This window comes from Haemorhous mexicanus, chromosome 3, assembly GCF_027477595.1.
Source record: "Haemorhous mexicanus isolate bHaeMex1 chromosome 3, bHaeMex1.pri, whole genome shotgun sequence".
NCBI classification, from domain to species: domain Eukaryota; kingdom Metazoa; phylum Chordata; class Aves; order Passeriformes; family Fringillidae; genus Haemorhous; species Haemorhous mexicanus.
Window position 1 is genome coordinate 3,675,982 of NC_082343.1, and position 12,434 is coordinate 3,688,415.

The window sequence follows — 12,434 nt, forward strand, 5'->3', positions numbered from 1 at the left end:
TATGGTCTGAAATAGCTAATGACTCAGTTAATGTGCTATGTCCAGCAGTAATGGACACTCAATATGGATGGCATGGAGACATCATTTACCAAACTCATGACTGATTAAGGCTTTTCATTTAGACAGTTCTTGTGTTTTGCATCTCACGGTAAGTTCAACCTGTTAGAGGTGTTTATGTGTTAAGAAGATCAGAAGAAAGAAGCAGAGACTTGGAAAAGGCAGGTAAGAAGTTAGTCCTCTCTTTAAAGGAAATACAAAAGATTGGAGATTGGGAACTTTCATGTGAAATAAACAAAGATTATTTGAGAAGTGCTGTTAAAGTACAGTGACAGTGGCAACAGGTGACATTCATTTTGCCTGAATTAATGACTCCCACACTTCCAGAGGAGCCACTTTAGCCTCTGGAACTTACCTTCCTTTAACACTCACCTTGCTACCCATCCCATGGAATTGTGCAGCCAGTTCTACACCCTGAACTCACCAGAACACAGGAAATCAATACAAGGAAGGCAAACTTCCTGGCAACAAAAGCACCCAAAAGCCCTGAAAAGGGTAAGAAGGAATGCCTGCTTTTGAATGAGCTACAGAATATGCCTAGTCAGGGTCAGGATTCTTCTCACTGAGGAATTATTTTAATTTTAAAATGCTGCTCTCTCATCATTTTCATAGCTATTGGGATGAGCTGTTACTCCCTGTTCCTATCACTATAACTGCAAAGGTGGTCAGAGCCTGGGCATGTTCTCGTCTCTTGGATGTCAGAGGTTTTATTGCTCATGCCTTTAGAAAGCAATTATTGCTGAGCACTCAAGAAAAAGTGTTTTCTTATCCATTTTTATTTTCTTTCAGAAATGTGTGAAGAGGTAATGTAAGTTTATTGGTGTTGTGGGAATGGGTTGTGTTTGCAGGGAGAGCAGACTGTCTAGTGCTCAGAGAAGGGAAAGGGATCAGGAAGATTCCCCTCATGGGAGTAATTCCTGGGTTCCTAATCCTGGTTCGGCCACTGCCTAACCTTATAGGAATTATTTCATATTTGTTTCATTTTATCCATGGAAATCTTTCCATTTCTGAGATTATCCACATGAAGTTGTTCAAGAAGGGAAACTCATCTGTCATGGCATTCATTATTCACATATCAATGTTACTTTTTATGTATAAACTTAATTATGCTGGTAGGATATATTAAATATGACTAATTTTACTGCAGGATTGATTTTTTTCCCTGACCTCAGAATAAATATTGATCTTCATGATCTTTAAATGTAGTGCAAAGGTTGTTATATTAATGGCATATTAATAGAAAGTAGCCCTGACCATGCAATATTAATATATTTGCATTGTTATTTCTCAATTCCCAACCAGAAAAAAAGGGGCAGGGTGCCAATGCCTTCTTTCCCAGGAGAAATCAGGGAGCCATTGACTTTCCTGATTGTTGAGACTCCTTTCCATACGTTGTTGTGTTTTGGCTTTTTGGTTTGAGGTGTGTTTTGGGTTCCTTTTCAATTAAAATATTAAAACCAGTGATGAAGTGGCAAACAGACTTTCTAAAAGATCTAACAAAACAGGGATTGGATGTGTTTCCAGCCTGTCCAGGAAAGCAAGGCCCTGTCTGAACCTGAGCGTGCTCCACTTCCCACTGCCATGCTGTCAACTCCTCGTGCAGAATCGCCGATCTGGGAGGAGAAATGGGATCATTTGATAGTTTGTGGCTCTGATTTCAATAATCAGGCTAGTCATTTTCTTAACAGCTGATTTTTAAAAGCAGTTGCCTTATTTAAGTGAGATTTTGCCCTGCGTGTGTGACTTTTATTTATTTTTTCCTCCTTCTCTTTTGTGTTTATAGTGACTCTTGAAAATCCAGGCTTGGAACTGTTGTTCTAATGGTTGGCTGAACCAAGACAAGTCTGTTAGTTTTTAATACTCCTCACAGAGTAATTGTATGTGAATTTTCTATAAATTCTGTTTTATAAGAGGTTACACATTGAAATAACCTTTAAATAGTACTGTACACTTTCTATAGCTCCTGAGAAAACGGTGCCCTGTTTAATTCAGTATTACCAATTTCATGAGCAACAAAACCAAAAGAGAAGTGTCCTTAAACAATTTGCTGAAGAATATGAAGTTGTGAGGTACTGGGGTATTGGTGTTAGAGAAATAAAACAGAATTTTAGGATACAAAATATGGAAACTGTTGATTTGGAGGAAAAAGAGGAGAAGCACAGGAGGACCATGGGCTAGTAATGTGATTTTAGAAGTGTAGAAAAGGCAGGTCTGATCCTAGGTTGTATCACATCAAGTGTTTTATTATGAAATTCACAATACCTATGTGGTAGCCTTCATTTGAGAATACATCTTTACAGTCCTTGAGGGTTAAATCATGAAATTTATGTCAAGGAATGCAGAGGGCAATGGCCAAACTCAGTTTTTCTGTGGAGAGCAGAGCTAGATTGAGTGGAAAAGGAACCCATCTGCTGGGAAGCAGTTCTTGTAAGAAACAGATTTGATAAGAAGTTTTGAAGAAGTTTCTTGCCAGAGGCAGAGTAAGCAAAATTATGGGTTTTTTTCAGATGTTAGGTGTGCTGGGGGATAGGAACACGCTCCTTTGTATAAGCTGTAAATAGTAGGGAATTAATTAACTTGATAGTTGAATTAAGAGCTGGGCAGAGGACAAAAACAGGATATTTGTTTTGTACCTTCAGAAATACCATGAAAGGCAATAATGAGGCTGAATTTATTATAACATGGATTATTTTATGATATGCAGGGCTACATTGTGCAATGAACCTATCTCTCTGTCTGCTTCATGATGTTAAGACCTATTACTTCCATATACTTTCATCCCTTGCACAGGAAAAAAAGGAGGCAAGAACTGATGAGTTTGGAGATAATTTTGTCTTTTCCTCAGAGGATTTTCTAGGAAAAAGAAGAGATTTTCAGGTCATCTAAACACTGTTAATAGTTTGGTGCTTCCAAAGCGCAGAAACACGATAATGGTTTTGTACTATGCAAGTAAATTAAGACAATGGCACTTAACAAGTGTTTCAGGAGCATCCTGGTCTGTTTGTCCCAAAAGTTTTCAAGGGAAAATCGAACTTGTTTACTTGTTGACTTAATCTTTTGATGAAAATGCAGCTTTCTGCACTTCTCTGTGACTCTGGAAATTAGTAACTACATTTAGCTATTAGGGATATCAAAAGAAACAGTTAATGTCTGTTCCTGCATATGGTACTGTTAATTTGCTTGTTTGTGTGTCTGTCTGCTCTTTGCTTGTCTGCTCCTGTGTGTGATATTTTATTGGAGCACATGATTTGAAGTAGCTGACTGCCTGCTGTGATATTTATCCTATATAAATTCTACATTAAATGACAAATTTTAGACCCATCAGAGACATAAGACTAAGTCCACCCATTGAAATCCTATTTGTATTATTACTTTCTAATGAATTCTGTACTACAGCAGGTGTCAAATCATATCTGTTGTTTTGCAATCGAGTATGAATAGAAGATGTATTGCTATTGCAAATGAATCTAATATGAATCTAATGAGCAGTAATGAGCAACTGTTTTGTCATTATTGAGGCAACCACTGTGATGCTAATAAACTCTCGTTTCTGCTACTTAGAAAAAAGCACTGACCAGGATTTATATCATGGCCTTAATGTCCCAAAAGCCTGAGGCAAAAGAGAAGAGTGGAACCCCTAAACTGAGTGTAATTTAGTAATTTTCTGTGTGGCAGGCTTCTTATTTTCTCTTATTAAATGAAACCTGGTTTAAGTCTTTCAAGCTTTCTTACATTTGAAAGGAAAAAATGAAGAATGAGAGTCTGTTAAAGAAACATCAAGTTAAGAAGATGGGCATTCTGCCTTAATTTTCTTTAACTTAAGTAGACTAATTCCATACTTCTACACTTGGCAGTGCTTTTGTGATGCTAAGGTAACTGTGTGCAAAAGTTTTAAAAGCTGTCACTTTAAAAAGAACGGGCCATGAAATCAATACAGAACTCTGATACATTTTGGGGGAACTATCTCAACTCTATTTTAATTGGAACTTCATTTTTTATTTTTTAAATTTATTTTCATTGTGTGTGGATCATAGGACTGCTGAACAAACAGAAATTTGATGCAATAGAATTAAAAGCTTATTCCATAACTTAAATGTAAACAACTTCTGACTTCTATGTGGCTCTGCATCTTCCAAGAATAAATAATACATAGAATGATACATAAAGCTGTGTGGGAGGGACAGCTGGGTCCATGGTGCTTACAACTGGTGGAGCACAGGAAAACCAGTTAGCACTGCTTTTCTAAAAGCTTAGTACAATCCTTCCATCAAAAAATAATGCTTCTGTGTATAGAGCCTTCCTGGAGCCATCTCCCTGTGCAATAAAGACGCACTGGAGAGATTCATTTCAGTGCTTCATTTGGAGGCCTGAACTGTTCAGTGTAGGGTGCAGCTGTTTGGTTTACTACAGTACACTCCAGACTTGCTTTAACTGCTGGATGGAGACTGGATTGCCAATATTTAAGGTATTATATAGACCCAGCAGTGAAACTGTGAATTCCTGAGCAAGCCAGGGGGTGGGCATTAGGACAAGTTACAGCAGTCATCTCTCAAAGTTGCAAATAGGATATCAGAGGTTGTAGGAAAGTCATAAACTGTTCCTTCCATGCTGGGGCACTCAGAGAACTCGTGGCCCCCTGAGCAGGAGCTTGCAATAGTTCTCATTTACTGACATTCCAGTTCCATCTTGATGCCTAAGGAGGGAGGGGAGAAGGGAGTTGGGCTTTCTGTCAGCTGCTGTGCCAGTGCTCTGCTCTTAGCTGGGTGGGCCATGACATTCAGCTTCTCTTCCCATCTTCAGTAATATATGGATCAGATTTACTCACCCTTTATGTAAATCACAGGATTATTTTTCAGTACTGCTTGATGGGCAGAGTTGAAAAAGACAGCTCAGCTCTACCACATCAGTGTTCTAGAACTCACCAGGAAATGCCTTTCTAGATCTGTTCACTCCAAAAGTCGCGTGGCTTCATTCACTCCAAATGGAGTTACTTCTACTGCTCCACAATTTGTTTGTACCACAAACCAAAGCATGATAAGGGGAGACAATCAGGAGCTTTGTTTTGAAGGTATAACCCAAATACTATTGGAGATACATCCCTAGTTCAGAAGGAAACAAGGAGAAGCAAGAACAGGTCCAGATCCAAGAATTACTATTAAACCACCATCTCCAGACAAGAGAGTCTGTGAGTTGCACATGATGATAAAAAGACTGTGGTTATAAAGATTTTGGATGAAATATCTGATTTCTTTGTGCATTAGGATGTAATGTACTATATTAATTTCTTTATTGGGGATTTGATTCCTTAGATGATACATAAATTTTTGTGACCCAGCACATCTAATGAAGGCTTTTGCATTGCTCATGGAGTTAATTGTACCATATACACAAGTAACAGTTCAAAGGAGTAAATTAATACTGTGTAAAAGTTCAAGACTATTTATATTTCACTTTGCTAACTACAATTTCATAAAATTGTGTACGTTGGTCCAAGAAAAATCTCTTCAGGTCATCTGTTCCAACACCAGTACACAAAGCAGGACCAGTTCTGAAGCTTTATTAGTCTTCAAAGCTCAATCAGATTGCTCAAGGCCAGAGCTTTCCTGTCATTTGAACACTGTAACAGTTTGTTATTGAATGTCTGGCAGTTTTATAACAATTTACATTTTTCCTGATTGCTTTCATCTGCACTAATAACAGACGTATGTGGTGGCATCCACAGGTCTTTGTTAGGGCTGGATCTTTCCTAGAGCAAACATGGCAGAAACATGGAGGTGGAAGTGTCAGCCTTTTGGAATGTGTTTATGATCATTAGGCAGGGATGTTTCATGGCAGTAGAAGCCATCTTTCTGTTACTTTTTTTGTGCAGCTCCTCATAGACAATCTCTGCAATCTGGATTCATGACTCATCTGTACATGCTAATGAATGAACTACAAAATTTAGTGCCAGGGGCAGTAAGTGTTGAGGGGCTGTTTGTCTGACAGTCTTTTTTTTTTTTTTTTCATGTAATAAATTTTGCTCCAATGGAAAAGCAAAGCAGTTATTAACTCTGAGGCTACCTTGTCATGGAATTGCTGAGTAGGAGAAAGTTAGGCTGAATGTTTCTTTAGACACTGCCACGTGTTTGAGGGTCAGTGAGGAGCTGTGATGACCATTCTGTGGCTCTCTGTCCATAATTCTGGTAGCTCTGGACATTTCTTTGAGGTCTCCCATACATTCTGAAGTGCAGGAATGAAGTAGAAGTGTTTGGTGTGGGAGGTCAAAGGGCACTTGGGTAGTCAGCTACTCAGAAGAGAGCCCAAGTGGCAGCAACATTCCCAAAGATGAGAAGAGAATGGGGAGAGTTGGCAGCAAGGGAGCAAAGGAGAGCTCGACGCAGTTTTACAGACTATGCACAAATCACAAGAGGCCTCATCACAGGTGTGTGTGTTACACAACTCTCTCCTGGGCAGGGGCTGAGACAGAGCAGATGTTCAAGGCTTTGTGTTGTTCACCTTGCAGCCAGGGTCACAGAGTAGCCTGTGGGGGATACCCACAGTGGGTTGGGTAGCAAGGGGCTTGCTGCTGGCATTGGGAACAGACAAATTTGGGGAGCAGATGTTGTTTAGACCATCTTGGAATTCTTCAGTGGTGCAGGGAACTTTCCAGCAGTGCTACCAGTGGTGCACAGACCCTCGTGCTGACCGCACTGTTTGCAACTGTGTCAAGCTCCACCTAGAAAATTTCACCAAGAGGATAAAAGAGACTCCAGAATTAGGCACTGTGACTGAAATAACTGGAAATTCAGCTGAGATGACTATAATTTTTCTACTTGTCTGAGATGAAACTGCCTTGTGTAAGTGTCTGTGCCTGACATTGTCATTACATCACTACAATGACCTACTGTAATTGAGTGGTTCATCAGATCGAGCCTTTATGGAAAGTAGATTGCCATGGGAAGGCATTTGAGGAAATCCCTTAAGGATATAAATATCACTTGCAGGAATCCAGAAGCATGTCTTTAGGAAAAGAAAAAAGATTTCCTTCCAAGAATCCGAGTCGTCATACTCTACTACTTTTACATAAATAATGAAGCAGCTGTTTAGCATAACCATTGAAAGCTAGGACTAACTTTGTTTATGAACACCAAACCCCAGACAGTCTCCAGAGACATCCTTCCCCTTGATTATGGCTCTCTTCTCTCTTCTGCTGCTTCCTCTGAGTAAATGTCAACAACAAATTAATCAAGGGGTCATTAAGCTCTAATAATCTATCCCTGTCCATCCCCTTGTTCACACAGAATAGAATCACAGACTCATTGAGGTTGGAAAAGACCCCTAAGATCATCAAGACCGACCATTCCCATGGCATTGCCAAGTTCACTGCTAAACCACATCCCTGAACTCCACATTTACAGGGTCTGTCAATCTCTCCAGGGATGGTGAATCCACCACTTCCAGGGCACCTGTTCAGTGCTTGACAACCCTTTCAGTGATGATATTTTCCCCAGTATCCAATGGAAACCTTCCCTGGTGCAGCCTAGAGCTCATCCAGTCTAGATTGAGAAGTACAGTCTTGCACTTTCTCTGTGTTAAAGAGCTGACCCTACTCTGTCAGAGTGAAGGGCACCTGAATCCAAATGAGAGGGACAATATGCATAAAGAAAATGGACTTACATTCCCTATTCTAATAGGTGGCAGAAAATCTATAAAGAAGCTCTTTGTAAATGCGTTCCCAAGGCGAGTAAAGGAGCAATAATGCAGCCAAGGTAAATGTTACCCTCACAGCAGAGGAGCCTGCAGTGTACCAACATCAGAGAAGGGCTATGTGTACTATGTGCAGTATGCTAGGAACCTATGGATAAGGAGCACCACAGCCAAAAAAAGGCCATTCCAGATGAATTTCAAGTTCTAGGAAACAAATACCAGTATTCCAAAACTGGGGTGACTCTAAAATGTCATGAAACCATTTTGGTTTGCTGTGTGTGCTGACTGTTAAATATGAAGTATGGAGGATTTGCAGGGGTCTTGTGAAATGAATGTCTTTCTTCCCAACTATAAAAATAATCTTTGTTTCATGTCAATTCCTGCCAGCTCTTCCATCCTACCAAGTTTTGACAGGCCACAAATTTGGCCCCGTTAAGTAGGTTGGATGTGGACATTAGAGGGTTTCATAGCTTGTGATTATTAGAATGGATGATCACACTGGCTGTCACAACCTTCACATCTCTCTGGAATTTCTAGACCTTTCAACTGTGCACATTGTATTGTTAATCAGAAATATGCATTGTTTTTGGGTTCACAGCAGTTGTGCTCTATAGTTTAACATAATTTTGTAATCCAAAGAGAAATCAGTTGAGTCTGTATTGCTGCCCTGCAAGAAGGTACTTGTTCCTACAATTGGATGAATTGGAATTGCTTAATTTTCACTTTCTAAGTTTTCAAGGTTTCCCTCAAGCTATCAATGATCTTGTCATTCTCTAGCTCTCATGTGCTTTGTTCCTTGACTCTATAGTGGAGTTTCACTGTGGCTTTTAAATCTCTTTTTTAATAGCTAAATGCACAAGGGAGTGAAGTTCATTTCTAGTTCTTGTGAGGTATTTATTGTCCCCAGTTATTCTGTACTATTACAGGCTTAATTTTTTGGCAAAAGGAAGAGTAAGGTAATTCCAAACACCCTGTCTGAGCACTCCTCAGTACTGTCATGCTTTTGTATTTGTCTAATGCAAGGCTTTAATTTTATCAGTGTTCCTGTGCATCCTTCCTGATTAAAGGAGAGTGAGCGCTTGGTAACTGCCCAGATCACCTTTGATCTCTTTTGAGAAGGGCCTCTCTGGAGGCTCTTGGCAGCACTGAGCAAAAACTTGGTGTCAGCTCATAGCAGAGAAGTTGCCTTGCCCTGTAGAAACCCTCCTGCTCCCGTGGCTTTGCTCATCTCCTTTAGCAAGCAGCTGCTGTCAGTGCAGAGAGCCTTAATGGAGCTGTGCCTGGGATTGCTGATGAGCTCCAGCAGGGACTGCACTGCAGCTCCCCAAGGAATTGGCTCCCCCAGCTGAGCTGTGTCCTTCTGGAGCCACGCTGCCCTCGGTGACACGGCGGGTGCGTGGCGCTGTAATGCAGCACTCCGAGGCAGGGTGGTGGGAAAGTCATTATCATTTCAGTTGGGAAAGGCAGAACTCAAGTGTCTGAGTGTTAAAGGATTTATGTTCTTTTCATCAGCCAGCCCGGGATGTTTTGTACAAGGCCATTTGGGAAAGTTCAAGGGTAACTTGAGTTTTAAAGTTTTGTTGTGATAGCAAGGAGAGATCTTTTTCCTGATGGAAAAAGAAGAATTACTGGAATAATAATAGCTTTTTTAAAAAAAGAACTTTTAAGGGAAGGAGGAGTTTTATGGATTAGACAAGAGGTTATTTCTAAACAGAGAAAGCATAAAAGCCACCTTTCAACTGAACTCTGTAGTTGGGGACAAAACAGCTTAATGAGTCTATTGCAAGTAATAATCACAGGGATAGAAGCACAGGCTGAGCCTCTGGAGAAGGTTCTGGTGACAGTCATCCACCTCCTGATTCCTGCAGTGAGATCCAGGAAACAGAAGGCAAAGGACATCCAAGTGCAGTTAAGTGGAAGAAGGGTAATAGATATTTTACATCACAGGTTTAAAGACATTGTAAAAAGAGAAGTAAAAGAGGATCAGGAAAGAACTTATACTCACTGCTTATATCCTTTTGGGCAGGAATGTTGCAGACTTCTGTACCCTCAAGGAACTTTGTTTTCAGTGTCTAGGGATGATGTTTCATTTATTTTCCTGAGGGCTTCTCAAGATGTATTTTTAAGGTGCAATGGATAAACAAAATCTTATTTGCAGTAACTCTTTTCAGTTTTAAAATGGAAACAGTGATAAATGCAGAATGCATGCAAACCATCTTTCAGAACGTGGCATTATTTCCTCTTTATAGCTCCGAGTGGGCTTTCATTAATTGGTTGTAAAATGAAAAAATCAAAAACCTTGTTCAAAATGCACAGAAACTCCATAAATGCTTAAAGAAAGGGCTGTGTTTATCAGTGTCATTTTCTTGCTGATGTTTGAATGAGTCAAGGAACACAAGCAGATGAAACAGAAATGTAGGCAAAGCATTGAAAAGTCCAAGTGCATTATTCTTCTGCTACTCTTCAGAGTTTTATTCTTCTGTTAAAGCACACATCAAGCTTTCAAGTTTGGGGTTTTTGATTTTTAAAAAACAACTCCTGTGTTATAATGTGCTATGGACTGGTATGGGATGGACTGTCCCAAGTGACACACGATGCTCACATATGAAGTCATTTGAAGGTTTTGCAGCTTTGTAAAAGAAGCAAAAGCTTTGTAGTTTAGGCATCAAACTACAGAGGTGCAAGTCTTTTGTCTGCAGCAGGCTGAAGATTATGGATTATCAGAAAAAGGAGGGGAAAATCCTGGTAAAGGACTTTTGCAAGGGGAAGCAGTTAAAAGGAGAGTACAAGCTTGTGCTTTTTGTGGTGTGATCACAGTACTGAAGTTACTCCTAGGGTTTAAGTGTAATTCAAACACATCTCAGGTATCTGCTTCATTCAGGTACCAGAGACAAATTACTCTGATGACATAATTAATGAATATTTGCCAGTGTGAGGTAGCAAAGGGAACCAAACAAACTCACCTTTATCAGTATTTAGCTTTTCATGAACCTTGCATGTGTTTCACAGATACCTCTCCAGGGTATATAATAACCATTCATAAGAATTTGGGGTTTTTCACAGGACATTTGTATGTGAGGGGTTTTGTTGTTGTTTTGTTGAACTTAAACCATTGATTTCCAAGAAAAGCAGCAAACCAGAAGCCTGTCTTAAGGTGCATTTGCTTTGTGTTTTTGAAATGGTCAGTGCTGTCAGTAGCTCAAGAAAGTAGTGACATATCAGATGATTTCTAGATAACAATAAAAGTGTTTAAAACATAACTAAATATTATATCTTTATATCTTAATTCATGGAAGTGCATATTCTATGACAGATATGTAATATTCCAACCCGCTACAAAAACAACTTTTTAGATAGAGTTTAACTTTTTGTTAAAATCAAGGGAAAAGTCTTTCAACTGTTTTGTTTTCTTTTCTGGTTTTTACCCCCTGTTAAGGATTACAATTATTAATGATTTGTCATTTTTCTATGACAAAGACACTGAGTAAATTGTAACCTCTAGAACAGAATATCTAGAATAATTTGAATTTAGTTAAGGTTTGTGTAATATCTAAGGAATCTGTTCAGCCTAGTATTATGAAAGCTTAGTTTATTAAACAAAAGGAAGCTTTCCTGCACAACTTATTCTTGTGAAGAGGTTTCAAAGATTCTTCCAAGCATTTGTGCCAACAAGACCTTTTTATTATACATTCACATGATAGGCAGTCACCCACAAGAGCAGGTGTGAAAATCAGAATTTGTAAATTCTAATCCTAACAGAAGTGTGGGCTGAAGGTATCCACAGTTTCTTGCCATGTTCAAATGTCTTATTATATTTGTTAGTCTAAAGATCTTCTTTGACCATGCCCTAAAACTTACTGCCTATTTTATGGACTTAGAGAATTTGAGAAAAATTAGTGCTTCTTGTTGAGTCCTGCCACCTTCATGGACATGGAGCATCCCAGGCTCTTTGCAGACAAACAACATTTCTTGGAGAGGAAACACAGCTCCATTGCCAGTACTGCCTTCTGGACAGAATAAACTCTTAAGACTCCTGAGCTTTTGGGTAACTGCTCAAAGAAGGAAAGATAGGATTTTGTGCAGTTTTCCTCAGCCTGGCTTGCCACAATGAAATATTTGAACTTTTGCATGGATTACTTTTACTCCCTGCTTTTAGCACAGAAACAGTGGGGTTTGTGCCCACATAAGCAGCCGTGTTTCCTGCCAAGGAGGTGAAATTCCTGCCACTCCCTTGAGGGACAGAAGTATCTCTGTCTTCACTTCCCATGTGCACAGGGAGCTGTGCTCTTCCAGGGTCCCACAGGAAACCAGTATCAAAGACCAACAGATGTGTACGGACAGACAGAAATGTATGGACCTTCCCTTCCATGTGTGTCTTTCTGCCAGCATGGTTCACCCTCTGCTTCCCTTGCTTTTCCCTTCCCATTGCACTCCCCTCTTCTTGGAAAAGCCCCACCTTGCCTCTCAGTTATTCATTTTCAGACCACTCACACTCTCACTTCATGGCAGGAAAGCTCTGCAGTTCCGTCTCATGCTGAGCATTAGCTCTTCTGTAAGTTGTGGTGCTGCTTTGTTGTGCTGTGAGATCCAGCTGGGGACAGATGTGCTGCTTCTGCTGTGCTCCCAAATGTCCCCTGTGGCTGGAGTAGAGCTGCAGGGATAGAGGATTCAGTGCAGGCTCAGGAGCAGCA